Raw genomic sequence first — 16,981 nt, 5'->3', positions numbered from 1 at the left:
TTTTATATATATAAATAAAAAATGTATGCAGCGTGAATATTTTGATACACTATGTCCATTTGATTTAATTGTATGGACTCTAGTATATATGTAACAAATGTATTTATAGAATTTTATATTTGTGTGTCAGTTTCTATGCTGGTTGGAATGTAAGTGTAAAGTTGGATATGTTGTGGTCAGACGGGGGTAGGTTGGGAGATATGAAACAATAGGGGATCAAAGAGCAGAAAAGAGTGGGAGCGGAGAGGTTGGTAGTGACTGAGAAAAGGTCAGTGGTGGCAAGTGGGTGCTAAATGTTGTGTGGGGGCGAGTGGTGAGAGGCTTGGGATACATGACGTGTTCTCCACCATTCATTAAATAACAATGGAATTCAACAACATTTTGTATATATTGGTTTATTAGCTCTTCTGAAATTAGACTCCTGTGTCCTTGTGCTCCATTCCCAACTGTGGCACAAACGAGTTTATGGCTCAGTGAAAACTATATTGTTTCACTGTTGAGAAGCAGACAGCACACAGCTGCTACACATTAGACAGTTATGATCCATAATTGGATCCATAGTGGCATTACAGCTATTACCATATTCAGCTCTAAACCAATTTAAGGAACGCAGTCCTTGGCTGGGATTGACATACAACAGTGGAGGGGAGGAGGAATCACTGCAATAGCAGTTCAAAAATACATTTTAACCTTTAGCCTACTGAAAATCTATCTGAGTACATAGTAAAATATTTGTGCATAGCAGCATATGATTTAATATGGAACGTAATTTTTATTTTGGTGCTTCCTTGTACCCTCCTCCCTTAATCCTATAGATCCCAAAACATTAGGAAGAGTGTTGATTTTTCTTGAAGACTGTCAACCTAAAAGACAGTGCAAGGAAGCACCAAAATAAAAATTATGTTCTATATTAAATCATACTTTGCTATGCACAAATATTTCACTGTGTACTCAGATAGATTTTCAGTAGGCTAAAGGTTAAAATGTATTTTTGAACTGCTATTGCAGTGATTCCTATCAACATGTTTAAAGTGCGATTGCTCCTCCTCTCCAATGTTGTATGCCAATGCCAGCCAAGGACTGCGTCCCTTAAACTGGTTTAGAGCTGAATATGGTAATAGCTGTAATGCCATTATGGATCCAATTATGGATCACAACTGAATAACTGTCTAATGTGTAGCAGCTGTGTGCCATCTGCTTATAAGAACATAGGTATGAGGGGCGAGTTGGCTAAGGTAGATTGGGAAACCATATTAAAGGGTATGATGGTTCAAAAGCAATGGCAAACAGTTAAAGAAATATTTCAATATTCTCAACAAACATACATTCCATTGAGAAATAAAAACTCCACGGGAAAAGTGATCCACCCATGGCTACCTAAAGAAGTTAATGATTGTATCAGATTAAAAGAAGAGGCCTATAATATTGCCAAGAAGAGTAGTAAGCCTGAGGATTGGGAGAGTTTTAGAAACCAGCAAAGGACGACCAAAAAATTGATAAAAAGAGAGAAAATAGAATATGAAAGTAAACTAGCAAGAAATATAAAAATGGATTGTAAGAGCTTCTACAAGTATGTAAAAAAGAAGAGAGTAGCAAAAGTAAATGTTGGTCCCCTAGAGGCTGAGACAGGAGAAATTATAATGGAGAATCAGGAAATGGCAGATGCGTTAAACAAATATTTTGTATCTGTCTTCACAGTAGAAGACACAAAAAACATACTGGAAATAATGGGGAACCAAGGGTCTAATGAGAGTGTGGAACTTATAGTAATTATTATCAGTAGAGAAAACATACTTGAGAAACTAATGGGTCTAAAAGCTGATAAATCCCCTGGACCTGATGGCTTACATCCAAGGGTTCTAAAAGAGGTGGCTGCAGAGATAGTGGATACATTGGTTATGATCTTTCAAAATTCCCTAGATTCTAGAACAGTCCCAGCGGATTGGAAGGTAGCAAATGTAACCCCACTATTCAAGAAAGGAGGGAGAGAGAAAACAGGGAACTACAGGCCAGTTAGCCTGACATCAGTCGTTGGGAAAATGCTAGAATCCATTATTAAGGAAGTGGTAACAGGGCACTTAGAAACTCATAATATGATTCAGCAGAGTCAACATGGTTTTATGAAAGGGAAACTGTGTTTGACAAACCTATTAGAGTTTTTTGAGGATGTAACAAGCAGAATAGATAAAGGGGAACCAGTGGATCGTGTATTTTGGATTTTCAAAAGGCATTCGATAAGGTGCCACATAAAAGGTTGTTACACGAGATAAGGGCCCATGGGGTTGGGGTAACATATTAGCATGGATAGAGGATTGGTTAACGGACAGAAAACACAGAGCAGGTACGAATGGGTCATTTTCAGGCTGGCAGACTATAACTAGTGGGGTGCCGCAAGGACGGTGCTTGGGCCTCAGCTACTTACAATCTCTTTTAATGACTTAGATGAAGGGACTGAGTGTAATGTATCCAAGTTTGCTGATGATACAAAGCTTGGTAGGAAAGTGAGCTGTGAGGAGGACACACAGAACCCGATATTAGGAGTGGCGGATTCGCAGTGGGGGGTCGACAGGGCGCATGGGTAACGCGCCCAGTGAAATCGGGGTGCTCCGCACGGAATTGCAGGCTAATTGGATCCACTTACCTGTGCTTCCAGGTTTCGCACTGGAAAGCTGCGCAGCGGGCGGACTGCGCATGCGCAGCATAGGCTGTCAGCTGGAGGAGCCCTATTTAAAGGGGCAGTCCTCCACTGACTGATGCTGCAGGAAATAGGAAAAATTACAGCATGGAGCAGCCCAGGGTAAGGCTGCTCCCAGGTTTAATGATGCCTTACTCCAGGTATTATTGGATGGGGGTGAGGAGAGGGGAGGACAGAGATCTCCCCCCACCCCGGAGGGCCGGTGGAAGCGGCCTGCCTCGACCTGCACCACTGACATATCACGCACCTGCATACAGTGCAGGAGGCGCTGCAATGGCCTAAGTAGGTCAGCCGAAGTGAGTACACTTACTCATTCCCCTACACTCCATCTGCCACATCACCGCCCCCACCCCACATCTCCTTCTGCACTGCCAACACTACTCTATCACATCACTCCTCACACCCACTCAAAGCTCATCCTCATCTTACCTGCACTTACTCACCTCGCCAGTACTCATCCCGCCACTACCACTCAACCCAATCCTCATACAACATGGCTCTATCTCATACTCACCCTCTCATGCATCTCTTTCACGATCAGCCTCACCCAACCTGCCACTATCTGTGCTGCAGCCACAGGGCATGCATCACATATGTGCAGTAGGAAGCGTAAGGCACACGTGTCGTGAGCATGAAGGGGATGCACAAGGGTGTTTGAGGGTTTGTCATGATTTTTACCTATATTTAATTTCTGATCAACTCACATATTATATTGTCACCACTACTGCCACGTCTTTGCGAATCTTGTCTGGTTTGTGCAATAATGCCCTTTCCTGAGGATCACTATGAAGACCCACAACTGATGCCACCCATTGTGTCACTGCAGAGTGGGTGTAGGTGTATTTGCAGGGCTCTTTTGTGCAGACGACTGAGAGACATCGGCGATGTCCCCGGTGGCACCCTGGAAGGATGCGGAGGAGAAGTTGTTAAGGGCAGTGGTGACTTTGACAGCAACAGGTAAGAAGATGGTGCTCGGGCCAGCCGGGAGCAGCTTGGCACGAAGGAGGCTGCAGATGTCCACGACTACATGTCAAGTGACTCTAAGCCTTCGTGTGCACTGCTGCTCAGAGAGGTCCAGGAAGCTGAGCCTCGGTCTGTGGACCCTGTGGCGAGGGTAGTGCCTTCTGCGACGATTCTCTCTCTGCCATTGCCCTCCCTCCTGCTGTGCAGGTGGATGTGTCACAGCACAGTGTTGTGGAGCTCCACGTGTCAGAGGTGGACGGCGTGGCTGGTGATGCTGTTCGTCCTCCGAAGAGGTCATGACTGCAGCTACGGCGGCCCCCATCCGGAAGATGTACATTTGAGGGGGTCCGCAAGGTGTCTGGACATGTGTCTAGACACCGGGGTAAGTGTGCAAGTTGGTGAATTTTATTGTTAGGAGGAGGGTGGTGGAGGCCAAACTTTGTCCAAAGTGACAGAGTGGCCTCCTGCAATGAGTGAGGGTCTCCCCTCCCCCACCTGTCAAATGGATCTTTGCAGCTGCCACAGCTGATGGCTGCAACACGTCCCTTTCAACAGGGAGTGCTTCCCCCAGTACGGGAAACAGTCCCAGTTGTTTGCAAATTCCCACCCCTCCTAAAATGTCACGTTAATCAGGTCTCTAAACGGCCTGAAATACCTTAATGATTACTTTAAGTGGCACCCCACCGGCTTTAATTGCCGGCGGAAGTCCCACATGCGGGGGCTGCGCGCGCATGTCAGTGCGTCACTGGGGAACCCGGAAGTGGGCGGGTTGGAGTCGGGCTCCAGACCCGCCCCGGGAATCCCCGATTTTCGCAGCCCCCCCGCCCGCCACGAACGCACCCGCTCGGGGGTGCGTAAAATCGAGCCCACAGAGTCTGCAAAGGGATATAGAGAGGTTAAGTGAGTGGGCAAGAAGGTGGCAGATGGAGTATAATGTGGGGAAATATGAGGTTATTCACTTTGGTTGGAAGAATAGAAAAACAGAATACTTTTTAAATGGTGAGAAACTATTAAATGTTGGTGTTCAGAGAGCCTTAGGTGTCCTCGTACAAGAAACACAAAAAGTTAGCATGCAGGTACAGCAAGCAATTAGGAAAGCAAATGGAATGTTGGCCTTTATTGCAAGGGGGTTGGAGTACAAAAGTAAGGAAGTCTTACTACAATTGTACAGGGCTTTGGTGAGACCTCACCTGGAGTACTGCGTACAGTTTTGGTCTCCTTATCCAAGGAAGGATTATACTTGCCTTAGAGGTGGTGCAGTAAAGGTTCAGTAGATTAATTCCTGGGATGAGAGGGTTGTCCTATGAGGCGAGATTGAGTAGAATGAGCCTATACACTCTGGAGTTTAGAAGAATGAAAGGTGATCTAATTGAAACATATAAGATTACAAGGGGGCTTGACAGGGTAGATGCTGAGAGTAGTTTCCCATGGCTGGAGAGTCTAGAACTAGGGGGCATAGTCGCAGGATAAGAGGTCGGCCATTTAAGACCGAGATGAGGTGGAATTTCTTCACTCAGAGGGTTGTAAATCTTTGGAATTCTCTACCCCAGAGGGCTGTGGCTGCTGAGTCATTGAATATATTCAAGGCTGAGATAGAGTGATTTCTGAACTCTAGGGGAAATGAAGGGATATAGGGATTGGGCAGGAAAGTGGAGTTGAGGTCAAAGATCAGCCATGATCTGATTGAATGGCGGAGCAGGCTCGAGGGGCCATGTGGCCTACTCCCGCTCCTATTTCTTACGTTCTTATCGTGTTCCTATACCTCATATCTTGGGAGCTGAATGTTTCTGCAGTATTGTTTGCATATCCCTTGGATTTTAGCTCCTTGTTATAGGGTTCATGTGTTTTTCCATCTTGTTAAATAAATGAATTAATCTGCCATTAAAATCAACCAATTAAAATAAACCTACTCAATAATATTCTTAACAATACCAATAGTTCGATATGGTGTAATAATGAGCTCACATTTTCAACTTAAATTGGCGTTTTTTCACTTCCCCGTCACAATCTAATCTCATCAGCCTGGTTACACTCTCACAGTATTGTTCAGTAGGCTGATTACTATGTTTGACTCTGAATATGACTTTAATCACTAGCCATAGAAGAGCTATACTTGGGAGGGGGTACAAGGAAGCACTGTAAAGATATATGTCAGTGAACTTGTTACTGGTATATTTTTGTACATGGAGCCTCAGTTGGGTAAAGATATGGGAGGCTATTTTTGGGCTTCAGGCACTTTAAACAGTTATGCAGTAATGAGTGAACCTTGGTTAGGCCACCCTTGGAGTACTGTGCACAGTTCTGATCTCCATATTGTAGAAATGATACAAAGGCATTTGAGAAGGTGGAAAAAAGATTCACAAGGATGATACCAGAACTGAGAGAATATACTTATCAGGAAAGGCTGAACAGGCTGGGGCTCTTTTCTCTAGAAAGGAGAAAGCTGAGGGGTGACCCGATAGAGGTCTTTAAGATAATGCTAAGGTTTGATAGGGTAGACGTAGAGAAAATGTTTCTACTTGTGGAGGAGACCAAAACTAGAGGTTATAAATATAAAATAGTCGCTAATAAATCCAATAGGGAATTCAGGGCAAACTTCTTTACCTAGAGAATGCTAAGAATGTGGAAGTCGCTACTACAAGGAGTAGTTGAGGTGAATAGGGTAGATGCATTTAAGGGGAAGCGAGATAAGCAAATGAGGGAGAAAGGAATAGAAAGATATGCTAATAGGGTTAGATGAAGTAGGGAGGGAGGAGGCTCGTGTGGAGCATAAACACTGGCATGGACCAGTTGGGCCGAATAGCCTGTTACTGTCCTCTAGACGCGATGTAACTCGATGATGAGCGCATGTATTTACAGCACAGCCATTAACACTGCATATTCCACTAGATAACATCTTGGTTGCTACCAGTGGCGAGTCAAGACACTTATTCAGATGTTAGTTATATTTTTTTTATCAAATTGAGGGATGTTAGTGCTGGGGAATGTACACTTTCCATTTCAGGCACCCAATATCAGCAACAAGCGCTCCCAGGTCAGGTAGATAAGTAATGCTTTGTCTACTCTGCACTAACAATGTGCCTCTGTTCCATCTCCAGAGAGCACCTGCACTACACCAGTGTGCCACATTTTCCATTTATCACACCCAACCATCCTTAGCCCTATCTGAGTGACATTGGCAATTAATGCTGAATTAGGGAAAGTTTTGTGCTGCAGGTCTGTGCCAACTAGGAACTGACCTGAGACTGCCCAAACTCATTTCACTTGCAGCCAGCAGACAGGGATGACTTTTATCCCATCTGAGCTGCATTTTGTGGGAGTGAATGTTTGGTTTAAATGCCACTGTGCCACTCAGTTCCTCTTGAATGTTGATTAAATATTACTAAATCAACGAGTGGGAACAAATGCAGATGAATGCAAAGTTATGCACTGATGGCAGTAATCATAGTATCATATTAGGTACAGCTCAGGAGGAGGCCATTCAGCCCATTGTGCCTGTGCTGGCTCTTTGAAAGAGCTATCCAATTAGTCCCACTATCCTGCTCTCTCCCCTTACCTCTGTAAATATTTCCCTTTAAGTATTTATCCAATTCCCTTTTGAAAGCTGCGATTGAATCTGCTTCCTCCACCCTTTCAGGCACCACAACCATTACAGATCATAACAACTCATTACGTAAAATTGTTTCCTCACATCACCTCTGGCTCTTCTGCCAATCACCTTAAATCTGTGTCCTCTGGTTACCAACACTTCTGTCACTGGAAACAGTTTCTCTTTATTCACTCTATCAAAACCATTCATGATTTTGAACACCTCTATCAAATCTCCCCTTAACCTTCTCTGTTTTAAGGAAAATAACCCCAGTTTCTCCAATCACTCCACAATCAACTGAAGTCCCTCATCCCTGGTACCATTCTGGTAAATCTCTTCTGCACCCTCCCTAAAGTATGGTGCCCAGATTTGAACACAATACTCCAGCTGAGGCCCAACTAGTTTTTTAGCACAACTTCCTTGCTTTTGTACTCTATGCCTCTATTAATAAAGCCCAGAATCGCATGTGCTTTTTTAAACAGCCTTCTCAACTTGTCCTGCCACCTTTAAAGATTTGTGTATATGCACCCTCAGGTCTCTCTGTTACTGCACGCCCTTTAAAATTGTGACATTTCGGGTTTTTTTGCCTCTCCTCATTCTTCCAACTAAAACGTATCACTTCACACTTTTCTGCGTTAATTTTCATCTGCCATGTGTCTGTCCATTTCACCAGTCTATGTTCTCCTGAAGTCTGTTACTATCTTCCATATTGTTTACTATATTTCTGAGTTTCGTGGCATCTGCAAACTTTGAAATTATACCCCCTATACCCAAGTCCAGATCATTAATAAATATCAAAAAGAGCTGTTGACCTAATACTGGCAGAAAATAGAGATCAAAACCAAAGTGAAAAAATGGCCACTTCTTTCTATGGCTGAACTGTTTTGGCCATAGGTTTCCAAACTTTTTTTGCTGAGCCCCCTTCGGAGATTCACGACCCATTCACGCCCCTGCCCTCCCCTTTTTCTAACAAACAGTATTTTGTAGTCCACAAGAAGACAACAGAGTTCAGTCCTTTTGGTTTCAAAATCTGGGGGAAAAAAAATTGAAAGAAGTTCCAACTGCTCACCGTCTTCGGTCTTGATGGGATTGTATGGTTCAAATAGCCAACTGCTTCAAGGATCTCTACTTTTATGCAGCCATCAGGAGATGCCACAGAAATGTCTTTCACTTTAACTGATGCAGCCTTGGATAGTCAGAAAAGGTGCATTATGGGATGATCTCAGATGATGTTTGAATCTCCGACGATTTCTAGAAGCAGACATCGGACCTATTAGAGCTGCTTCTGGTGCAAAATGACTGATTACTGTGTGCCACTGTCCACTTCTAGAAACCAGCAGGGATTCAAACATCCCACGTTGTGCTGAGATTGTCCCATAGTACACTTCCTCTGGCTACATGAGGCTGCATCGATGGCTCTCGTTCTTGGCAGGCCGTTCTCCTTGCACCCCCCCCTGAAAACCTCGGTGCAACCCCCCCCAACCCCCGTTTGGGAGCCTTTGGTTTACACTGTCAAATAATTTGACAATCACAGAAGGCCACACGAAGGCTTGGACCCTAATAGCATATAAAGGTAACAAAGATTTAAAAATTCCATGAATTGCATAAGCATTTTGAAAACCACAGAAGGATGAAAACACAGTAAAATAATCAATGGTCCACATAGATCTGTAAGGGTTCCACAAAGTGTGCAGTTGGCCCAAAGGACATTTTAATCTACGATAGCAAGGAAGCATCTGCTTAGAGTACAAACAGTCTGGTAAGTGTGCAGTACAATTTACTTTTTAAAAATGGTCCCATATAGTAAAAATGAAATAATGCTCATAACATGCTCCTCAACCTTCGTGCTAATATCAGGATCTAAAGTCGCTTACCACAGCACTTTCAAACTCCCAAAAGCCCAGTCTTTGGCCTTCCATTCGCCACGATACTTCTGCAACTGTCTATCTGCTCAACCACTTTCTCTCCTCTACATTTGATGCCTTTATCCATAGAACCATAGACAAGATGCAGCACAGAAAAGGGGCCATTTGGCCCATCGTGTCCACGCCGGCTCGAAAAACAACCAGGTGCCCATTCTAATCCCATCTTCCAGCCCTGGCCTGCAGCTTACAGCACTTTAGGTTCAGGTCCAGGTACTTCTTAAAAGAGTTGAGGGTCCTTGCCTCTACCACCAATTCAGGCAGCGAATTCCATACACCCAACACCCTCTGGGTAAAAACGTTTTTCCTCATGTCCCCTCTAATCCTTCCGCCAATCAGCTTAAATCTATGTCCTCTAGTGCTTGAACTCTCTGCTAGGGGAAACAGGTACTTCCTGTCTACTCTAGCAAGGCCCCTCATAATCTTGTACACCTCAATCAAGTCTCCCCACAGCCTCCTCTGCTCCAAGGAAAACAACCCCAGCCTATCCAATCTCTCCTCGTAGCTGCAATTTTCAAGCCCTGGCGACATTCTTGTAAATCTTCTCTCCACAGCAATTACGTCCTTCCTGTAATGTGGTGACCAGAACTGCGCACAATACTCCAGCTGTGGCCTTACCAACGTTTTATACAGTTCCATCATTACATCCCTGTTTTTGTATTCTATACCTCGGCTAATAACGGAGAGCATTCCGTATGCCTTCTTCACAACCTTATCTACCTGTACAGCCACCTTCAGGGACCTGTGCACATGCACTCCAAGGTCTCTCACTTCCTCTACCCCTCTCAATATATTCCCGTTTACTGCGTATTCCCTTTTACTGTTTGCCCTCCCTAAGTACATTACCTCACACTTAGGAACATAGGAACAGGAGTAGGCCATTCAGCCCCTCATGCCTGCTTCGCCATTTGATAAGATCATGGCTGATCTGTGATCTAACTTCATATACCTGCCTTTGGCCCATATCCCTTAATACCTTTGGTTGCCAAAAAGCTATCTATCTCAGATTTAAATTTAGCAATTGAGCTAGCATCAATTGCCATTTGAGGAAGAGAGTTCCAAACTTCTACCACCCTTTGTGTGTAGAAATGTTTTCTAATCTCACTCCTGAAAGGTCTGGCTCTAATTTTTAGACTGTGCCCCCTACTCCTAGAATCCCCAACCAGCGGAAATAGTTTCTCTCTATCCACCCTATCTGTTCCCCTTAATATCTTATAAACTTCGATCAGATCACCCCTTAACCTTCTAAACTCCAGAGAATACAACCCCAATTTGTGTAATCTCTCCTCGTAACTTAACCCTTGAAGTCCGGGTATCATTTTAGTAAACCTACGCTGCACTCCCTCCAAGGCCAATATGTCCTTCCGAAGATGCAGTGCCCAGAACTGCTCACAGTACTCCAGGTGCGGTCTAACCAGGGTTTTGTATAGCTGCAGCATAACTTCTGCCCCCTTGTACTCTAGTCCTCTAGATATAAAGGCCAGCATTCCATTTGCCTTCTTGATTATTTTCTGCACCTGTTCCTGACACTTCAATGATCTATGTACCTGAACCCCTAAGTCCCTTTGGACATCCACTGTTATTAACTTTTTACCATTTAGAAAGTACCCTGTTCTATCCTTTTTTGATCCAAAGTGGATGACCTCACATTTGTCTACAAGAGGATAGCTAAGGTAAAGGTGGGACCTATCAGGGATGATAAGGGTAACTTGTGTGTAGAAGCAGAGGATGTGGGTAGGGTTTTAAATGAACTTCTCCGGGTTGAACTCCATTTGGCACTTTTCCGCCCACTCCACCAACCCATTGATATCTTCTTGGAGTCTACAGCTATCCTCTTCACTATCAACTACACGGCCAATTTTTGTGTCGTCTGCAAATTTGCCAATCATGCCCCCTACATTCAAGTCCAAATCATTTATACCACAAACAGCAAGGGACCCAACACTGAGCCCTGTGACACACCACTGGAAATGGATTTCCATTCGCAAAGACATCCATCGACTTTTACCCTTTGTTTCCTGTTACTGAGCCAATTTTGGATCCAATTCGCCACATTTCCCTGTATCCCATGGGCTTTTACCTTTCTGACCAGTCTGCCATGTGGGACCTTGTCAAATGCCTTACTAAAATCCATGTAGACAACATCCACTGCACTACCCTCATCAATCCTCCTTGTCACTTCCTCAAAGAATTCAATCAGATTTGTAAGGCATGACCTTCCCTGACCAAATCCATGCTGACTATCGCTGATTAAACCATGCCTTTCCAAGTGACAGTTTATCTTATCTCTCAGTATTGATTCTAATAGCTTGCCCACCACCGAGGTAAGACTGACCGGCCTGTAATTTTCGGCCATTCCCTCTTACCCTTTTTAAACAATGGTACTACATTTGCAGTCTTCCAGTCCTCCGATACCTCCCCTGTATCTAGTGAGGATTGGAAAATGATCCTCAGAGCATCTGCTATTTCCTCCCTGGCTTCCTTCAGTAGCCTAGGAAACAATCCATCCGGCCCTGGTGACTTATCAACTTTCAAGGATTCCAGTCCCTCTAGTACTTCCTCTCTCATTATGTTTACTTTATCCAATATTTCACACCTCTCCTCTTTAACTACTATGTCCGGATCATCCCTTTCCTTTGTGAATACGGAGACAAACTATTCATTTAAAACCCTACCCACATCCTCTGCTTCTACACACAAGTTACCCTTATCATCCCTGATAGGTCCCACCTTTTCCTTAGCTATCCTCTTGTTCTTAATGTACTGATAAAACATCTTTGGCTTTTCTTTAATCTTATTCGCTAATATTTTTTCATGCCCTCTCTTTGCTTTCCTTATTTCCTTTTTTACGTCATCCCTGTGCTTTCTATACTCCTCTAGGCTTTCTGCAGTATTTAGTTTTCTGTGACAGTCATAAGCTTTCTTTTTCTGCTTTATCTTGCCCCGTATACTTCGAGACAACCAGGGGGCTCTAGATTTGGCAGTGCCACCCTTTTTTAGTAAAACCCTTACTTTCTCCCACCCTGATTATTCCCCCTGGTATGGTCCCGATCTTCACTCCCTCAAGTCTAAGGGGCCCACACATAAGCATACCTGGCATACAACTGGTTTAGTCATCATTCACAAAATCTGGTTGGACCACATCAAGCACTATTGGGCCTTGCTCTCCTCCGCCAAAATCATTCACCACACCAGGAGCATTCTGGAGAAAGGATAACCCCCGTCTTCTTTTCTCCACTACCAACCATCTCCTTAAACCCGTCTCCCTTGCGCCGTCCACCCTCACCTCCAACAATGTGTGAGGAGCTGATGGACTTCTCTGTCCCTTAGATTGAGACCATCTGTTCAGCTGTCTCTGCCGCATTCCCCTTCTCCTTGCCCACCAAGCCAAATCTCCCCAAGGCTCCTCCTGGCCTAAGCCTGAACCCATGTCTTTCTCTAGTTTCTCTCCTTTATCCCCTCATGCCCTCTCCATCTTGCTCATGAGATCCACCTCTTGCTCCCTTGACCCCACTCTCACTAAACTGCTGACCACCCAACTTGTCTTCTTGGCCCCCACGCTAGATGATATTGTTAATGGTTCCCTCTCCTCAGGTACTGTTTCCCTCCTTTTCAAAACTCCTGTCATCACCCCCCAATCAAAAAAATAACTTGTATTTATATAGTACCTCTCATGACTTCAGGACACCCCAGAGCACTTCACAGCCAAAGAAGTACTTTATAAAGTGTAGTCATTGTTGTAATGTAGGGAAATGTGGCAGCCAATTAGTGCACAGCAAGGTCCCACAAATAGCAATTAGATAAATGACAAAGTAATCTTCTTTACTTGTATTGGTCCAAGGGATAAATGTTGCCCAGGACACCCAGAGAACTCCCCTGCTCTTCAGATGTCGCCATGGATTTTTTTTTTTGTCCACCTGAGAGGGCAGATGGCACCTCCCACAATGCAGCACTCCCTCAGTACTGCACTGAACTGTCAGCCTAGATCAAGGGTGGGCCTGATTTGACTTCCTGGCACTTGGCATCGGCCAAATTCAGCAAAAGTTATTTGGACACACTGGGTAGAAATTAGTATGCGTTTTGCCTGTTTTTTGGACATAAAGCAGATGCAATGTGTACCAATTTCTGGGTGCGAGGTCCTGCATGTAATCTGCACCGGCGGCATGACCATTGCCATATTGGTTCTCTCTACTTTTTAGGGTCCTTGGCGGCCGCCTAAAATCTCCGTTGGATTGGTTTAAATATGCAAAGAAGGGTCCTATCTGTACCTGTTTCTAACATTGTTACCTTGCACAATATTTTGCAATTGCGCTAGGTATGGTTAGTGAAGCAGGTCAACTCCCTAACCAAACTTCTGATTACACAATCACTACACATATGCTCCTATCCCGCGGTCTACACCCTCTCCCGAATGAAAGGTCCTTGGAATAATGGGCGCTTCCAAAGATTAGCAGTTAATATTCTGTAAATCTGTGAAGACAACAAAGTTACATATTTTTAGAACACAGACCATGATATGTTAAAATATCAATGCGAAACTATCTTACATTCACTATTATTGTAACACATATTATTCCAGTAGTAAAAAAAACATCTCTTGCCTCTAAGTCAGAAGATTGTGGGTTCAAATGCCATTTCAGGATTTGAGTATGCAGGTGATACATCAGTGCAGCTCTATTGCTGGAGGCTCTGTCGTTCTGATACTAAACCGAGGACCCATCTGTCTATTCAAATGGATGTGAACGATTCTATTTCGAGGAAATGCAGAGAGTTGTCCCAGTGCCCTGGCCAACATTCCTTCCTTAACCCACACCACCAAGATAGATTAACTGGTCTTTCATCTCACAGCTGTTTTTGGGACCTTGCTGTAAGCAAATTGGCTGCCACATTTGCCCACCAAAAAACAGCAACTACATTTCAAAAGTAATTTGACTGTGAAGTACTTTGGGAGATCCTGAGGATGTGAAGGTGCTATATAAATGCCAGTTCTTACTTTCTTCTTTACTGTCATCTTAAAAGACACTGCAGATAAAAGCCTGTGAATTTTAATCCTTAGGCTACATGCAGCTCTGGGGAATTTTAATTTCTCTGGCTGGCCATCTTTTTAAGTTTATAGTTCACAGAGTGTGATGAAGCAAACTCAAATATTACAGTAATAACACAATTTAGATGCTGAGAGTTGCAGGATTAGTTCAAAATTTACTCATCTATGCTTTAGTTACTTCCAGACTTGGCTATTTCAATGCTCACTTGGCTGGTCTCCCATCTTCCACCCTCCGTAGACTTTAGCTCATCCAAAACTCTGCTGCCGCTTTCCTAACTCACACCAAGTCCTGCTCACCCACGCGGTGCTCGCCGACTTACATTGGCTCCTGGTCCACAACTCCTCAAATTTAAAACTGTCTAGGCCCGAAACACTGGAATTCCCTCCCTAAACCTCTCCGCCTCGCTCTGCTTCTTTAAGACCCACCTTAAAACCTACCTCTTTGTCCAAGCTTCCTAATATCCTACTATCTCCTTCTTTGGCTCAATGTCGATTTTTGTCTGATTACACTTGAAATTACGCCCCTTCGTGTGCCCATTTTGACAATGTCTATTTACACCCAAATTTCCTGCCAAGCCCATTAACACACGCCAGAAGAACGTAAAAATGGACGCAAACAAGCAGAAATCAGTGTAAACAATTGGGACCGAGGAAAGTGCCAAACTCACAGTATATTTTCCTTCTTTAAGTTTGAAAATTAGATTCAAGCCGTCTATCATTCATGCACATTAGGCACTGCATGTTTAACAACAGTGAGCATAAAGTTTTAAAAAAGCTTTAAAATCGCAATAAAACACTGTGTCTAAAATTCTGGCCTTGATTTTATACATGTTTTGAAGCAGTGTAATCACAGGAAATGTGGGTGTACTGCTCTTTAAACTGCAGTGGAGCGCAGGTATTGATGGACGGGCGAAAGTGTGAGGAGATTCGGGCGTAGGGTGATTACGTCCGTAACACATTTCCGCCCGAGTTTCCTCGATTTTTTTAAAGCGGGTATTTTCCCTACGCCCCGATTACACGTCTTCGGGCGCAAATTTACAGGAAATTACAACCGTGTTCACAAGTCCGTAGATAAAAAGGGAGAAAACGACCGAAAATCAGAAATAACTGAGAAAAAACACTGAACGAAAAATGACAACGAGAGTCAAAGTAAAGTAGAGGCAAAGAGAACAATAACGAGGCATTAAAAATACATAAAGATGGATTGGAGGTTCCGAGACAGCATATGCGCAGTATCATTCACCCTGTCAGAGGAAGGCGGGGGGGGGGGGGGGGGTGTGGAATGAAAGTATCTTCACTTTCTACTCACTCGGAAAGTCAGCAGATGAATTAGCACAGTAACTCCTTAATGTCTGCTACATCTCCTATAAAGCGCCTCAAATGTTCTCTCCTCAGGATACTAAAGGGGTTTCAACAAATGAATACGTATTATCAAAGTGAACATCCGCATTGTGTTTCCCTAAATTCGAACTGTCGTTGCGAACAAAAAAACAGCTTTCTCGTCTGAATTTTATTTTGTTGTGTCAAATAAAGCTACTGCGACTCTTGCACGTAACAGAGTGATTTAAAACATCCCCTTAAAATAAGGTGCGACACTTTATACTGAAAAAATATGTATCCGTATACGTACGCTGATTACTTTCGTGCTTGTAAGTGCCTGGGTGCAATAGGGCGTGAGGACCGCGCGGAATGCTCCCTTGGCGCAAACCGATTGGTTGCAGCTGCGTCGAAGATCAGTAAAAGCATTAGGGTGAGCCCTAACGTGGACACATGGTTGAGGTGCTGGAGTGAGTGAAGGTCTGTATGTGTTTTTTTTTTAAAAATTAAATTCATTATTAAAGTCACCTTAGCAACTGAGAGGTCAATTGAAGGAAGAAAGTAAAAGGAGCTGCCTGTACATTTTCCCCTGTAACAATGCGCGTGCACTCGCTCCCGTCTCTCCGTATGAAAATAGAAGGCAATCGCTGCCGAGCTCTGCGCATGTGCGTGGGAGTTGTAGTGGCGAAGTGTACTCATCGAATTCCGTGACGTAGGGTTCTAAGCGCATTGTTACTAATGTATCGGCGACAAAGTCAGAATGGATTGTTGGAATGTTAAGTAACTAAATGTTTCTTCTTTTTTTTAAAAAAGTAATAAAATGCCTGTCTTTAAGAGTCTTAATTAGAGACAGTGGGTGGTGTTGGCCGCCCGTCCCTTTCTTCGGAGCGGGTTGTAGATATAACCCTACCGGGCTGCAGAATTGGTACCGGAATAAGCAAAGACTGTTGACCGTTGTTAAACCTACTTGGAAGGCTTTACTCGCAGATAAGTCAAGGACAAGAAAATCCTATTCGCCCAAGGAAGCTTATCCCTCTAATTGTCTAACTCTCTTGTTATTGTATCCAACTTCATTCCCGGACCTTAATATCTTTTTGTCTCTACTACTTGCATGTAAGATATTTCAAACATATTTACAATCATAGAAAGGCTACAGCATAGAAGGAGGCCAGTCGGCCCATCGAGTTTGTGCCAGCTCTATGCAAGAGCAATCCAGCTAGTTTCACTCCCCTGCACTATTCCTTTAGCCCTGCAATTTTTTCCTTTTCAAGTACTTATCCAGTTCCCTTTTGAAGGCCATGATTGAATCTGCCTCCACCACCCCCTCGGGCAGTGCATTCCAGATCCTAACCACTCGCTGTGTAAAAAAAAAAGTTTTTCCTCATGTCACCTTTGGTTCTTTTGCTAATCACCTTAAATCTATGTCCTCTGGTCCTTGACCCTGCTGCCAT

The 16,981-nt window shown here is 43.9% G+C and overlaps 2 protein-coding genes across 2 annotated transcripts in view; one reads left to right on the top strand and one right to left on the bottom strand.

The window, feature by feature from the left end:
- The window catches only part of helt (helt bHLH transcription factor), a 67,403-nt gene extending 51,797 nt beyond the window's left edge, over positions 1-15,606 (bottom strand). The window contains exon 1 of the mRNA XM_067982593.1: positions 15,523-15,606. The gene's annotated coding sequence lies outside the window, so the exon portion shown is untranslated. The remainder of the gene's footprint in view (positions 1-15,522) is intronic.
- Positions 15,607-15,924: 318 nt separating this feature from the next.
- Positions 15,925-16,981, top strand: part of acsl1a (acyl-CoA synthetase long chain family member 1a) — a 145,439-nt gene continuing 144,382 nt past the window's right edge. Inside the window, exon 1 of the mRNA XM_067982589.1 lies at positions 15,925-16,010. The gene's annotated coding sequence lies outside the window, so the exon portion shown is untranslated. The remainder of the gene's footprint in view (positions 16,011-16,981) is intronic.

This window comes from Heptranchias perlo, chromosome 4, assembly GCF_035084215.1.
Source record: "Heptranchias perlo isolate sHepPer1 chromosome 4, sHepPer1.hap1, whole genome shotgun sequence".
Lineage (NCBI taxonomy): Eukaryota > Metazoa > Chordata > Chondrichthyes > Hexanchiformes > Hexanchidae > Heptranchias > Heptranchias perlo.
The sequence above is the reverse complement of the archived record's forward strand: the minus strand, read 5'-3'. Positions and strand labels throughout refer to the sequence as shown.